The following is a 14,122-nucleotide window of genomic DNA, read 5'->3' on the forward strand; positions in this document are numbered from 1 at the left end:
GGCACAGCTGCAAAGCCAGGTTGAAAGGCTTCAAGCCGAAGTAGAAAGGCTTAGGAGCATTCGGGAGGCTGAAATGGAGATAGACTGGTGGAGCCAGGCTCTGCCCTCCCTGCAACAAAAATGGGAGCACCTGCCGGAGAGCTCCCAGGATCGAGGGACCCCTGTACTCTGCCCCTCTCAGGTGGAAAACAATAACCTAGAGGAGAGCAGTGAGTGGAGGCAAGTCTATGGCTGTGGCAAAAGGTGAGTGCCCTCCTTGCCTACCTTGCCTCCACAGGTGCCTCTGAGCAATAGATATGAAGCCCTAGTGGAATACAGCTGGTCCAATGGGGATGTGGTGGAGAGGCAACCTATATCAGAGGTCCCACCACAGTCAGAAAAACCTGACAGGCATATAGCTACCTCCTCCACAAGGAAGAAGAGAAGAGTTTTAGTGGTTGGAGACTCCTTCCTAAAGGGATCTGAGGGCCCAATATGCAGAGCTGACCCCCATCACAGGGAGGTCTGCAGCCTGCCTGGAGCCCGAATCAGGGATATCACCAGGCAACTCCCCAACCTGGTGAAGGCCACAGACTACTACCCCCTGCTCATCTTCCAGACAGGTGGGGAAGAAGCTGCATCCCGTAGTCTGAGGGGGATGAAGAAAGACTATAAGGCCCTAGGGCGGTTGGTGAAAGAGTCTGGAGCACAAGTTGTTTTCTCCTCTCTCCTTCCATTTTCAGGTGATGACGTGAGATGGAACAGTAGGATTCTCTCTATTAACGCCTGGCTACGAGACTGGTGCTACAGGCAGGGCTTTGGGTTCTTTGATAATGGCTGGTTTTATAAGACAACAGGCGTGACAGTGATACATGGGAAAGGTTTATGTCATAGGGGCAAAAGGGTTCTGGGACAGGAATTAGCAGGGCTCATTCGGAGAGCTTTAAACTAGATTCGAAGGGAGATGGGGTGGTAGCTGGGCTTGCACCACTGGGGCAACGCTCTAGTGTTGAGGTAGACCAGGAGGCCTCCCATCCCCCTCGGGTGAATTCAGGGGGTGAATCTGGGATGAAATCGGTGTGCCCAGCTCGCTCCCTGAAATGCCTGTACACCAATACACGCAGCATGGGGAATAAGCAGGAGGAGTTAGAAATCCATGTTCGGTCGGGGGGCTATGATCTAGTGGCAATTACAGAGACTTGGTGGGATGCCTCGCATGACTGGAATGTGGTCATGGATGGCTATGTCCTGTTCAGGAAAGACAGGCCGCTAAGGAGAGGTGGTGGAGTCGCTCTTTATGTGAGTGAGCAGCTAAAATGTATTGAGTTCTGTCCAGAGGCGGATCAGGAGCGAGTTGAGAGTTTGTGGGTGCGAATTAAGGGGCAGGCTGGCAGGGGTGATACTGTTGTGGGTGTCTATTACAGGCCACCGGATCAGGATGAGGAGGGTGATGAGGCCTTCTACAGGCAGCTGAGAGCAGTCTCGCAATTACAGGGCCTGGTTGTTGTGGGGGATTTCAACTACCCTGATATTTGCTGGGAGGCCTACTCAGCCAGCCATCCCCAGTCCAGGAGGTTCCTCCAGTGCGTTGATGATAACTTTCTGATGCAAATGGTGGATGAGCCAACTAGGAGAGGAGCGCTGCTGGATCTGATCCTCACTAACAAGGAGGGTCTGGTTGAAGAGGTGAAGGTTGAGGGCAGCCTTGGTTATAGTGACCATGAGATGGTAGAGTTCAGGATCTCATATGGCAGGAACAGAATAGCTAGCAGAATCACAACCCTGAACTTAGGGAGGGCCAACTTTGGCCTTTTCAAGCAATTGCTAGGGGAAATCCCATGGGACAGGGTACTAGAAGGTAAGGGGGCCCAAGATAGTTGGTTAGCATTCAAGGACTGCTTCTTCCGAGCTCAAGATCAGAGCATCCCAACAGGTAGGAAGTCAAGGAAGGGTACCAGGAGACCTGCATGGTTGAACAGGGAACTGCTGGGCAAACTCAAGTGGAAGAAGAGGGTGTACAGATCATGGAAGGAGGGGCTGGCCACTTGGGAGGAATATAAGTCTGTTGTCAGAGGATGTAGGGAGGCAACTAGGAAAGCTAAGGCCTCCTTGGAATTAAACCTTGCAAGAGAGGTCAAGGACAACAGAAAGGGCTTCTTCAAATACATTGCAGGTAAAGCCAACACTAGAGGCAATGTAGGCCCACTGATGAATGAGGTGGGGGCCCTGGAGACAGAGGATAAAAAGAAGGCGGAGTTACTGAATGCCTTCTTTGCCTCTGTCTATACTGTTGGAGGCTGTCCTGAGGAGCCCCGGACCCCTGAGGCCTCAGAAGAAGTCAGGATAGAGGAGGAATCTGTCTTGGTTGATGAGGGCTGGGTCAGGGACCAATTAAGCAACCTGGACGTCCATAAATCCACGGGCCCTGATGGGATGCACCCGCGGGTGCTGAGGGAGCTGGCGGAAGTCATTGCTAGGCCACTCTCCATCATCTTTGCTAAGTCGTGGGCAACAGGAGAGGTGCCTGAGGACTGGAGGAAAGCGAATGTCACTCCAGCCTTCAAAAAGGGCAAGAAGGAGGACCCGGGGAACTATAGACCAGTCAGCCTCACCTCCATCCCCGGAAAGGTGATGGAACAACTTGTTCTTGGTGCTGTGTCTAGGCACATCAAGGACAGGGGGATCATTAGGGGCACTCAGCATGGCTTCACCAACGGGAAGTCTTGCTCAACCAACTTGATAGCCTTTTATGAGGACGTAACCCGGTGGATAGATGATGGTAAAGCTGTGGATGTGGTCTATCTCGATTTCAGTAAAGCGTTTGACACGGTCTCCCACAGCATCCTCGCAGCTAAACTGAGGAAGTGTGGTCTGGATGATCGGGTAGTGAGGTGGATTGTGAACTGGCTGAAGGAAAGAAGCCAGAGAGTAGTGGTCAGTGGGACAGAGTCCAGTTGGAGGTCTGTGTCTCGTGGAGTTCCGCAAGGATCGGTTCTGGGACCAGTTCTATTCAATATATTCACTAATGACTTGGATGAGGGATTAGAGTGTGGTGTCAGCAAGTTCGCTGATGACACAAAACTGGGAGGAGTGGCTGAGACACCGGAAGGCTGCGCAGCCATTCAGAGGGACCTGGACAGGCTGGAGAGTTGGGCGGGGAGAAATTTAATGAAATATAACAAGGGCAAGTGTAGAGTCCTGCATCTGGGCAAGAACAACCCCATGTACCAGTACAAGTTGGGGGCAGACCTGTTGGAGACCAGCGTAGGGGAAAGGGACCTGGGGGTCCTAGTGGACAACAGGATGACCATGAGCCAGCAGTGTGCCCTTGTGGCCAAGAAGGCCAATGGCATCCTGGGGTGTATTAGAAGGGGTGTGGTTAGCAGGTCAAGAGAGGTTCTCCTCCCCCTCTACTCTGCCCTGGTGAGGCCGCATCTGGAGTATTGTGTCCAGTTCTGGGCCCCTCAGTTCAAGAAGGACAGGGAACTGCTAGAGAGAGTCCAGCGCAGAGCCACGAAGATGATTAAGGGAGTGGAACATCTCCCTTATGAGGAGAGGCTGAGGGAGCTGGGTCTGTTTAGCTTGGAGAGGAGGAGACTGAGGGGTGACCTCATTAATGTTTATAAATATGTAAAGGGCAAGTGTCAAGAGGATGGAGCCAGGCTCTTCTCAGTGACATCCCTTGACAGGACAAGGGGCAATGGGTGCAAGCTGGAACACAGGAGGTTCCACTTAAATTTGAGGAAAAACTTCTTTACGGTGAGGGTGACTGAACACTGGAACAGGCTGCCCAGAGAGGTTGTGGAGTCTCCTTCTCTGGAGACATTCAAAACCCGCCTGGACGCCTTCCTGTGTGATATGGTCTAGGCAATCCTGCCCCGGCAGGGGGATTGGACTAGATGATCTTTCGAGGTCCCTTCCAATCCCTAACATTCTGTGATTCTGTGATTCTGTGATTTTTCATAACCACTGAAGACAAGTGACCAAAACCTCCCCCACTTTTGGCCATGTCTGTAAAGCAATAAATTCATCTAAATTTCTGCATCAAAATCCAAAAAGCAACTTCCAGTCATGTTCTAGAATTCAAGTAAAGCAGCACACACTGATCTACTCTGACAGCATACATTAGCACCACGCTCTGGGAAGTTTTCAAGTAAGACATTCTTGATTATTGGCACTTTAAAGTACTAGACAAAACCAATGGCAACCCCTGCAACCAAACATACATGCTGCTAGAAAAGAATAAAGCTGACATGCTTGCGTGCATTAAGAATGTATTGTACACTGACAACTACCACCTGAATATTTCATTTTAGTTTTTAAGTTAAGAGTAGCTGGGTCTTTTGATTAAGAAGTGAATTCAGAGTTGCCTAAAAGAGAGAACAAAGGCAAGAAGCTGTTTCTTAAGTTTCCACTTTCATATGTCCACAAAATTTCGATCACATTTCAGACCAAAGGACTTCTCGTCATTTCATTTCTACCAGTTCTGAAATCACATGCAATAGTACTGTAGGATTTCATTTTCATCTATGCTCTGTGAGAGACCTCGGTTCACAAAAAAATATTAAGATCAGAAAAAAAAAGGATCTGTAGGCTCACAATACCACTCCAGTTCCCTGCCCCTCTTACATGGCAATGTGTTACCTGTCCCTATTTTGTGCATTAAAAACTTCTATAGTATTTATGAAGTTATTACTTAGTAGTGGCACTACCCAAATACACGCTATGTTAATAGTTCAGGTAAAAGCATCAATACAAACAGCATTTGGCCCCATGGCTCTGATGTAGTCTATGTACCAGGCTGGGATTTCAAGTGAATGAAAAAAAGTAAGCTTAAAGAACCACTAAATGAAGCTACTGCAGAATGTAACATACAAAACTTAAGAACGATTTTCCTTTAGTTCAGTTTGTACTAACATATTTCTGATGGTAGGTAACAGTCATACAAACACTTACGGTCATTAAGGTCAAAGTACTACATGAAGTTTTCATCAACTTTTATTTGTAGTTTTTTCCAAAATTCTGCTCTTGCTGTAATACATGTTGTTATTTAGCCTTTTATTAAAAAAGGTTAAACTTAAAGCTTTAGAAATCTGTATTAAGCTTCCACTTTAATATAAAATTTAGGGTCCTATCACTCAGAAGATTCAAGAGATTAAAAACTTAGTGGGTTATCAAACCATGTCAATATATTCGGGAAATGCGCAGCTGAACCAAATACAAAGCTGCCCCCGAGTGGCCATTTCATATACACACAATATATGGGGAAATAACCTAAACTAAGAGGACTACTCTACAATCACTTTACAGGTATTAAGTTCAGCTACTACATATTTTTTCTTATTTCAGCAGACTTTTGACTTTATTAGTGTACATCTCCAACAAACGTTGGCAACACTAAAATTAGGTGGGTTTTTTTTAAGCAGTAGCAATTACAGACTATTAGATGCATACAAACACACAATTACTTGCTAGTTTTTAAAGAGGCCTATTCTCAAAATACTGAAAAGAGTGTAAGAATACTAATGTACTATTAATAACACTTATCTCTGAATTTTGACAGAAGTTTTTTAGGCTAACTGGCAAGGCTTTTAAGCTACTAAAATGTCTCCCCCATTCAGCGCTCTAACCACTGGACACCACATAAAAAAGGCTGAATGTTCCACGTTTCACAAAACACAGCAGTAGCTGGCTTTTCAAAGAAGCCGGTACCGCTCTTCTGTCAATATTCTGAACACACTCACCACTCCCCCATCCCTTCAGAGTGCCCATCTCTCGTTACAGGAATACAGTGAAGGCTGTGCACAATGTAGCAGTAGTTCTGGAGGTGTGCAGAGCTATAGATCAATCAGGTTGGAAGAGACCTCAGGGGTCACCGAGTCCAACCATTGCCCTCACACCACCCTGTCAACTAGACCATGGCACTAAGTGCCATGTCCAGTCTTTTCTTAAACACATCCAGAGATGGTGACTCCACTACCTTCCTGGGCAGCCTGTTCCAATGTCTAATGACCCTTTCTGAGAAGAAAGGCTTCCTAATGTCTAACCTGAACCTCCCCTGGTGAAGCTTGAGGCTGTGTCCTCTTGTCCTATCGCTAGTTGCCTGGGAGTAGAGGCCGACTCCCACTCCACTGCAGCCTCCCTTCAGGTAGTTGGTAGATGTTCATAAAATTCACATCAAGCAGAGATGCAATTACTCAATGTTCTGATACATAGATATGCAGATATATTTAATACGGATATATTTAATAGTATTAGATTTGAGTGCAAAATATTTTTCCAACACTAAGAGCATCCATACCTATCGTTGCCCACATTTCTTTAGATTATTTAGCTTCTCCTTTAGATAACCACCTCTTCAGATATTAAGGAGAGTCACCATGGCTTAAGTAAAGGCTGACACAGGATAAACAAAACAGATGCTTTCAATCTCTTACTGGAGTGTTCTCCATTTCCCCTGTCCAACCTAACAGATGTTTTCTGTATTTGTTCCAGGGAAAACTGTCTTTAATGAGAACTTCCCAACACTTCAGAACAATACCTTTTTTCCTCCTAAGTGGCTTGCCCTGCTGCATACAGGATAATAATCCACGTTAAACTGGCACCACAGTCACTGCAGATTTCAGCTTTGGCAGAGGTTTTGCTTACATGGACATAGTAACTGGCAGCTAGGCGGTCCAGCTGTGTGAACTACTCCTCAAATGTAAGTACCTGTGGAAGTGGGGAAAACAAAACCCTGCACATGGGAGCTTCTGGGAATGCAACTGGCATACTGAAAATCCGCTCCCTGGCTTCTCGAACTCATTCATTTAACCATTGCTGGGCAAGGTCCAGCTCAAGGACAGTCACTAGTGGAACACCCAGGTGTTGATACTGGGCTCAACTATTTAACTTCTTCATTTATGCCCCACACAATGGGACAGATACATAATCAGCAAGGTTGCAGATGATACAAAATGAGGAGTGGTTGATACACTAGATAGGTGTGCTGCCATTCACAGCACCGTTGACAGGATGGGCCAATAGGAAACAGGTTAATTTTAAAGGGAAGTACCAAGTCCTGCACCTGGCGGGGAATAACCTCATGCACCACTACAGGCTGGGTGCCAACTGGCTGGAAATCAGATGTGCAGAAGAGGACCTGGAGGTCCTGGCAGACAAGGTGGACATGAGCTAGCAACATGGCCAGTTCTGGGCTCACAAGTACAAGAGAAACATGGGCAGACTGGAGCAAGTCCAGCAAAGGGACACTAAGATGATTAAAGGATCGAAGTACATTTCAGACAAGAAGAGGCTTAGTGAGTTGAGATTGTTTAGCCTGGAGGAGAGAAGGTGGTGGGGGGGCTGGGAAGTGAGGGAAGGAGGGAAGAAGTCTTGTTAACATGTATAAATACCTGGTGGCAGGGAGCAAAGACTGAGGCAGACTGTTGCCTGTAGTATACAGAAACAGTGCCAAGAGGCACTGAACATAAATTGAAACACAGGAAATTCCACTTATAGTTACTGCAACAATTCTGAAAAAGTCCTTCAAGTCATTTATTTAAGCATACAAGTCCAGATTCTCGGGGAAAGGTGTTGGTACAATTGTAAGCTGCACTCTTCTGAGTGCTCCAGGAGACAGTAAACTAAAGGAGCATGGAGAGTTTAATGACAGCCCAAAGCAAACAAAAGATTTAGTAAGCAACAGTCTTCAGGACTAAGATTGTTAGAGGAGAAACTGCTTTGCATGCTTTACCCTTCAGTTCTAGGATTGTTGTGTACAAAAAAAAAACCCTGTGATGAATATAAAAGGATTTGCCTGTGCTTGAAAGTGATAATCAGGTGCAAGTCTGAAGTGGATGATATTCCTGAACAGTTTCATGTCAGCATCCACCTGAAGAAGAGTTTTAACATACAAAATTACCTCACACCACTTGACCTACGGTAACTTAGTTAACTACAGAAGTGAGGCAAGCTCTCGATTGCGTTGTACAAGCTTTCAGGTATAAATCAAGTCAAACAGCACAGCGTACTGCACAGTAAATTGCTCGTATTACCGTATCTTAGATTCACCACATTTATAAAAATGGCCTAAGCATTTCACTACTATGTGAACTTTGTTTTATTGGAGTTTATGATATAATTTGCATCATTCACAGCTTACGTATGCCTAAAACTCGATAAGGGCGTTTGGCAGAATACGAATTCTAGGAGGACAGTATTACACTGAGGATATTTAAAACAAGTTGACTTGCTAACAGCTACTGCTGCTCCTAAGCTGATTATTCAAAGAGCAAAAAAAGTTCCTCCCATTAACAATACCAAATCACGTGTGTTATTCACAGAACAAATATATATATATTCCCAAGTAACATCCTGTCAGCTTCAAGTGTTTTTACTTGTATTATTCCTCTTTTTAAATTTAAGCATACATAAAAAGCATAAAACAAACATTAAGTCCTGCACGTTTGAAAATTATATCGTACCAAAGCAAAACAGGAAGGCAGCTGGCCAGATGAAGAGACATGGATTTCTAAAGCAGCCAGTCTTTAGAAGTCTTGACAAACAAGGACTCACCACAGTAGGACTATGAACTACTTTCTGAGAAAGGAAGCATTGGTCTTTTATACTGGTGTGACTCTTGTTAATGTTGGGAGAGAATTGTGATATGCACTGGCTTGAGAAATACTGCTTCTAACTCTGTCACGGGCTACACTACTTAAATGGAATATACTTTGATAATAAGGATACATTTTCCTAAATACGACAAACACCATACAGTTGTCTTCACAGGTTTAGTCATATCATCACAATCCTGCAACTGTATCTAAGCATTTACAGATCATTTCAGCTACATGAGCTTTTCAAAGACCTGACACACATCTGAAGATACTTCCATGGGTGTAATGATTTAACCCCAGCCAGCAACTAAGCCCCACACAGCTGCTCACTCGCTCACTCCCCTCACAGTGGGATGGGAGAGAGAATCAGAAGGGCAAAAGTAAGAAAACTTGTGGGTTGAGATAAATACAGTTTAATAGGTAAAGCAAAAGCCGCGTGCACAAGCAAAGCAAAACAAGGAATTCATTCACTGCCTCCCATGGGCAAGCAGGTGTTTAGCCATCTCCAGGACAGCAGGGCTCCATCACACGTAACGGTGACTTGGGAAGACAAAACACCATCACTCGCAATGTCCCCTCTTCCTTCTTCTTGCCCCAGCTTTATATGCCAAGCATGACACCATATGGTATGGGATGTCCCTTTGGTCAGTTGGGGTCCGCTGTCCCAGCTGTGTCCCCTCTCAACTTCTTGTCCACCCCCAGCCTACTTACTGGTGGGGTGGTAGAAGGTGGTAGAAGGGAGAAGCAGAAAAGGCCTTGACTCTGTGTAAGCACTGCTCAGCAATAACTAAAACATCCCTCTATTATCAACACTGTTTTAATCACAAATCCAAAACATAGTCCCATACTAGCTACTATGAAGAAAATTAACTCTCCCAGCCAAAACCAGCACAATGGGGTACAAAAAAAAAAAAACCCACCAAAAAAACCCACCAAACCAATCTGCCTCCCTGGGTGGGCTAGTTTATTCAAAATTCTCTTTACATTGATCAGAATGAAACTTAAAAGTAAATACTGCTACTTTAACAGCAGCTAAATGGAAAAATGTCAAAAAATGGCAATATTCCAGTACTCTGGAAACAAGGTATTTCTACAAATGCATTGTTACACATTTTTCTAAAAATTTTTCTTGTCTTACAACATTATGAAGCCACAAATGCATATTTAACTGTTAAAAAAAATTCTAATGATTAGAAAAAGGGTTCTGTTCCCAGTAGGATCTAAAGTATAAACATTCCAAAAAAGCTGAAACCCATAAAACTCATCTACATTAACATATTCCTTAAAATATCAGACCGACTTTAACTGTATTATCAGTGTTGGTAAAAAATAATAAATACATTATTTCCATTGATATTTTTTCCCAGGCTTCCCCCCTCAACTACATTGCTTATTCTGAATTGGAGCTCCTGCTTTTTTTTTTTTTTCACCTGAAGTACACGTGAAAGTACATCTGCAAAAAGAAGGGACAAGCATAGTGTGATCACTTTGATAAATTCCCTACCTACATCTGCTAACCTGACCCAGAGCACTGTCGTTTGCCTACCTGGGGCTACCATTTCTGCTACATTCCAGAAGATTTTTTCTTAAGGCTAAAGCCTAAGATTGTGGTTAAGAATTAGGTCTAACTGATACGAGAATGTTTCCCAGTACCAAACAAAACTAAACCACAAAAAAAGGACCAAAGAAAAAAGAAACAAACCAAAACCAAAACCATCACTGTTCACGGGTGTCAGCCTCTCAGGTCTTTCTATAAAGAAGTCACAAGCCTGCACAGAGTCTGAGCAAGAAAACGAGAGAGTGACTATTTACTTATAACAGCTAAGTGAATTGTACCACTCATTTAGTCCTGATACAGAACCAGCATTTCACATCTTCCCAGTAATGATGGATGAGAAAACTCTGAGATCTATGCATTTTAATAGATGTTAATTATTTTTGAAGTCAGGCTGCTTTCAGTCAGCATTAAGATTTTTCTAATGTATATTTGATTTCTACTTAAATGCATTATTCTAATTAAAATGTAACTATCCAATAAAACTGCAGATGCTTTTTTTGCCCATAGCTTTATTCTGCATTGCTTTTCAGTGAACCATGAAAAAAATTTAATTTTTCATATTTGCCTATTTTTAGTCTGCATGTTTGATGGCACTATTGGTCTTTGCACTAGCTAGTTTTGTTATTATAGTATGTGTTACTAAATTTGGTTTTTAGAGACACAACAGTCTTGTCAGAAAACATGTCATACAATTAACAATTATAAATAAAACTTTGTAACAAAAAGATAAGACACACAAATCCTGAGCATCACAGAACCAAGAACTGAACTTTGACATATACTCCTGGGCTCCAACAGACAGAATACATTAACATTAACACAGATGATGTACCGTTAGACAAACCTGAAAAGCTTATGATCTTGCCAAAATTAAGCTAAGAGAAATATTGTATTGCATGTTTTAAGGGAATCTAATCAAAACAACTTTTACACTACAGGAAGCTTTCACCACAAGCAACTTGTAACAGAGGTCCAAATCCAGGAAAGCCCCTTATATTTTTGAACACCGTCTCAGTGAAATTACTGGTTAAGGAACACAACCCTTAGTGCACAGCAAGCCTGTTTCTGCACCTCTGTATTACCTGCTCATACCCAGAAAGGATTCATTTTACTGAACACCACCACACATATCCATCTCCAACTTAAACTGGTCCTAATCCAAGCAGAAGGCATTGCCATTTCAAAGGTGACAACAAAACGTAAGTGTGCTAAAAGCTCACGTCATCCTAACAATGCTGGTTTTGACTAAAAATAAGACTCAGGGTGCTCTCTGCAAAAGTGGGGTACAGAAATTTTCCAGAAGAGCTTGCCGTGATGTAGTACAGACATCCCACCTGAACAGTTCACAAGACTATTACCCTTGAAAGTATCGGGCTAGCAAGTGCTTTGATGATACCAAAACACTTGGCAGAGGGCTGCAGGCTACAAGCAGGAATCTCCCCCTTCCTCCACAGCTGCTCCTCAATTCCCCGGGAAACTTAGCCACCTCCTGGTAGGGCAGGGAGAGGGAAGGTGTCTCAGATGTTGTCAGGACTGCAGAAAGAAAGCTTCAGAAACTATCACCACCCCCTGCATGGTGGCACAGAAATGCATATCCCAGCAGAACTCCCTTCCTCACCCCATTCTTCTCAAACTCCCCACAGACCTCCATGTGCTGAAGTGTAGGGTAGCTTCCTCTCTTCCCTGCCAACAGCATCCAGAAGCAGAAAAGCAGCTTCATCTTTTCTTCCTCTTCCCTGTCAGTCCCAGGCCCACTTGAAAGGTCATCACTGAATACCAGTCACAGCATACAAGCGCATGTGAGCTGGGCTAGGACCAGAGCCAAGGAGGGTAACCCAATACAAACAGCACACTAGGACTATAGGTGCTACACTAGTTCAGTCAATTTAGTATCCTGTACTTCTATGATTTTGCTATAACTGCGATTTCAGATTGTCTACCTCAAACCTATTGTTTGATGGCCTTGAAGAAAAGCAGGTGAATGCGCATGAGTCGTCTATTGCTAAAGTATTTCATAATCAGATTTTGTTCCTATCTCAGAGAGATCAGGCCATTTACATTAGTTAGTGAAAGAAAGCCCAGGTAGGAACAAATAAAATGGTGTTCCCTGCTCAGCAGTAACATGCATCTCTTCAGCTTGTCTGGATTCTATCCTTACTGCTATGACAGGTTAAGTGATTCATATTAGTCTGCAATATGACAGGCAAAATCCGATTACTCCTTCAAACATATTAAGGCAGCAGCCGACCATTACATTAGACACCTATGTTCTCTGTTTAGAAAGATCCTGGGAGTCTTTTGAACTTTTTAAAGAACTGTAATTTTAAACAATTCTTCCTATTTTCTACTTTGGAATCAAAGTAAAGAAGGGTAACCGACAGTGTATTCAGACCACAATTTGTGTTTTACCTCTTAAATGAATTAACTTCAGTAACTTCAGTGCACCCCCAGTAAATCTGCAGATGACACCAAGCTGGGTGGGAGTGTCGATCTGCTGGAGGGTAGGAAGGCCCTACAGAGGGATCTGGACAGGTTAGATAGATGGGCCGAGACCAACAGCAGGAGGTTCAACAAGAACAAGTGCCGGGTCTTACACTTCGACCACAACAACCCCATGCAGCTCTACAGGCTGGGGGAAGAGTGGTTAGAAAGCAGCCCAGTGGAAAGAGACCTGGGGCTGCTGATGGACAGCCAGCTAAACATGAGCCAGCAGTGTGCCCAGGTGGCCAAGAAGGCCAATGGCATCCTGGCCTCCATTAAGAATAGTGTAGCCAGCCAGTCTAGGGAAGTGATCGTCCCTCTCTACTCGGCACTGGTGAGGCCGCACTTTGAATACTGTGTTCAGTTCTGGGCCCCGCACTTCAAGATGTTGAGGTGTTGGAGCGAGTCCAGAGGAGGGCGACCAAGCTGGTGAAGGGTCTGGAGGGTCTGACCTATGAGGAACGGCTGAGGGAGCTGGGGTTGTTTAGCCTGGAGAAGAGGAGGCTGAGAGGTGACCTTATTGCAGTCTACAACTACCTGAAGGGAGGTTGTAGCGGAGTAGGAGTCGGCCTCTTCTCCCAGGCAACTAGCGATAGGACAAGAGGCCATAGCCTCAAGCTTTGCCAGGGGAGGTTCAGGTTGGACATTAGGAAGAATTTCTTCTCAGAAAGGCTCATTAGACATTGGAATGGGCTGCCCAGGGAGGTGGTGGAGTCACCATCTCTGGATGTGTTTAAGAAAAGACTGGACATGGCACTTAGTGCCATGGTCTAGTTGATGTGGTGGTGTGAGGGCAACGGTTGGACTCGATGATCCCAGAGGTCTCTTCCAACCTGATTGATTCTGGGATTCTCTAACTTCTCCTCTACTTCAACAATGCTGAATGAAATACACCTCTAGTTTCCAGGTTTATTTTTTTATCCTTCTAAAATGAAACTATCATTCAAAGATCCATTTTCTCAGATAGCAAAGGCAACATAAATTCCCACTGTTTATGTCCACCCTTGCATTCATTTCCCCATCAAAGTTCACTGCATAGTCAGATGAAGTAGTAAGTTACATGTTATGCCATACTTAAATAATGTAGGTATAGAGAGTGAGTGTTTAAGCATACATATAACTATATAAATAGAAATATATATAACTAGAATGTATGCTCCAGAAACAGCCATTTCCAAAAAACCTAACAAGTCTGTGAACTTCAATAAAGGCTGACATTCTCAAAACTGCTTTGCCAGAAAAGCACTCACCAACTTACTGTAGTGAACACACAGCTACATGATTAAACATCTGGTTTGCCATACTGCCGATGTTTGCTTTAACAGTGCACCTTGCTGTGAGCAACAGTCCAGAATACAGCAGAGCAATAAGACCTGCAGAAGAGGGGCCCAAAACACTCTAGGATTTCTCATCAAGGTATTACAGCAAATGGGGGAAGACAAAGTCACCAGAAACAGCAATTCCTATCTTATCCCTGCAACATGGAAAAAGATACTCAGAAAGG

At 44.2% G+C, this 14,122-nt stretch overlaps 1 protein-coding gene across 2 annotated transcripts in view; it reads right to left on the minus strand.

Annotated features, from left to right (window-relative positions):
- The window catches only part of SMAP1 (small ArfGAP 1), a 109,430-nt gene that overhangs the window by 58,098 nt on the left and 37,210 nt on the right, over positions 1 to 14,122 (minus strand). The gene's annotated exons all lie outside the window — the stretch shown is intronic.

The sequence above is a fragment of the Nyctibius grandis genome, chromosome 1 (genome assembly GCF_013368605.1).
Source record: "Nyctibius grandis isolate bNycGra1 chromosome 1, bNycGra1.pri, whole genome shotgun sequence".
In the NCBI taxonomy this organism is placed as follows: Eukaryota; Metazoa; Chordata; class Aves; order Nyctibiiformes; family Nyctibiidae; genus Nyctibius; species Nyctibius grandis.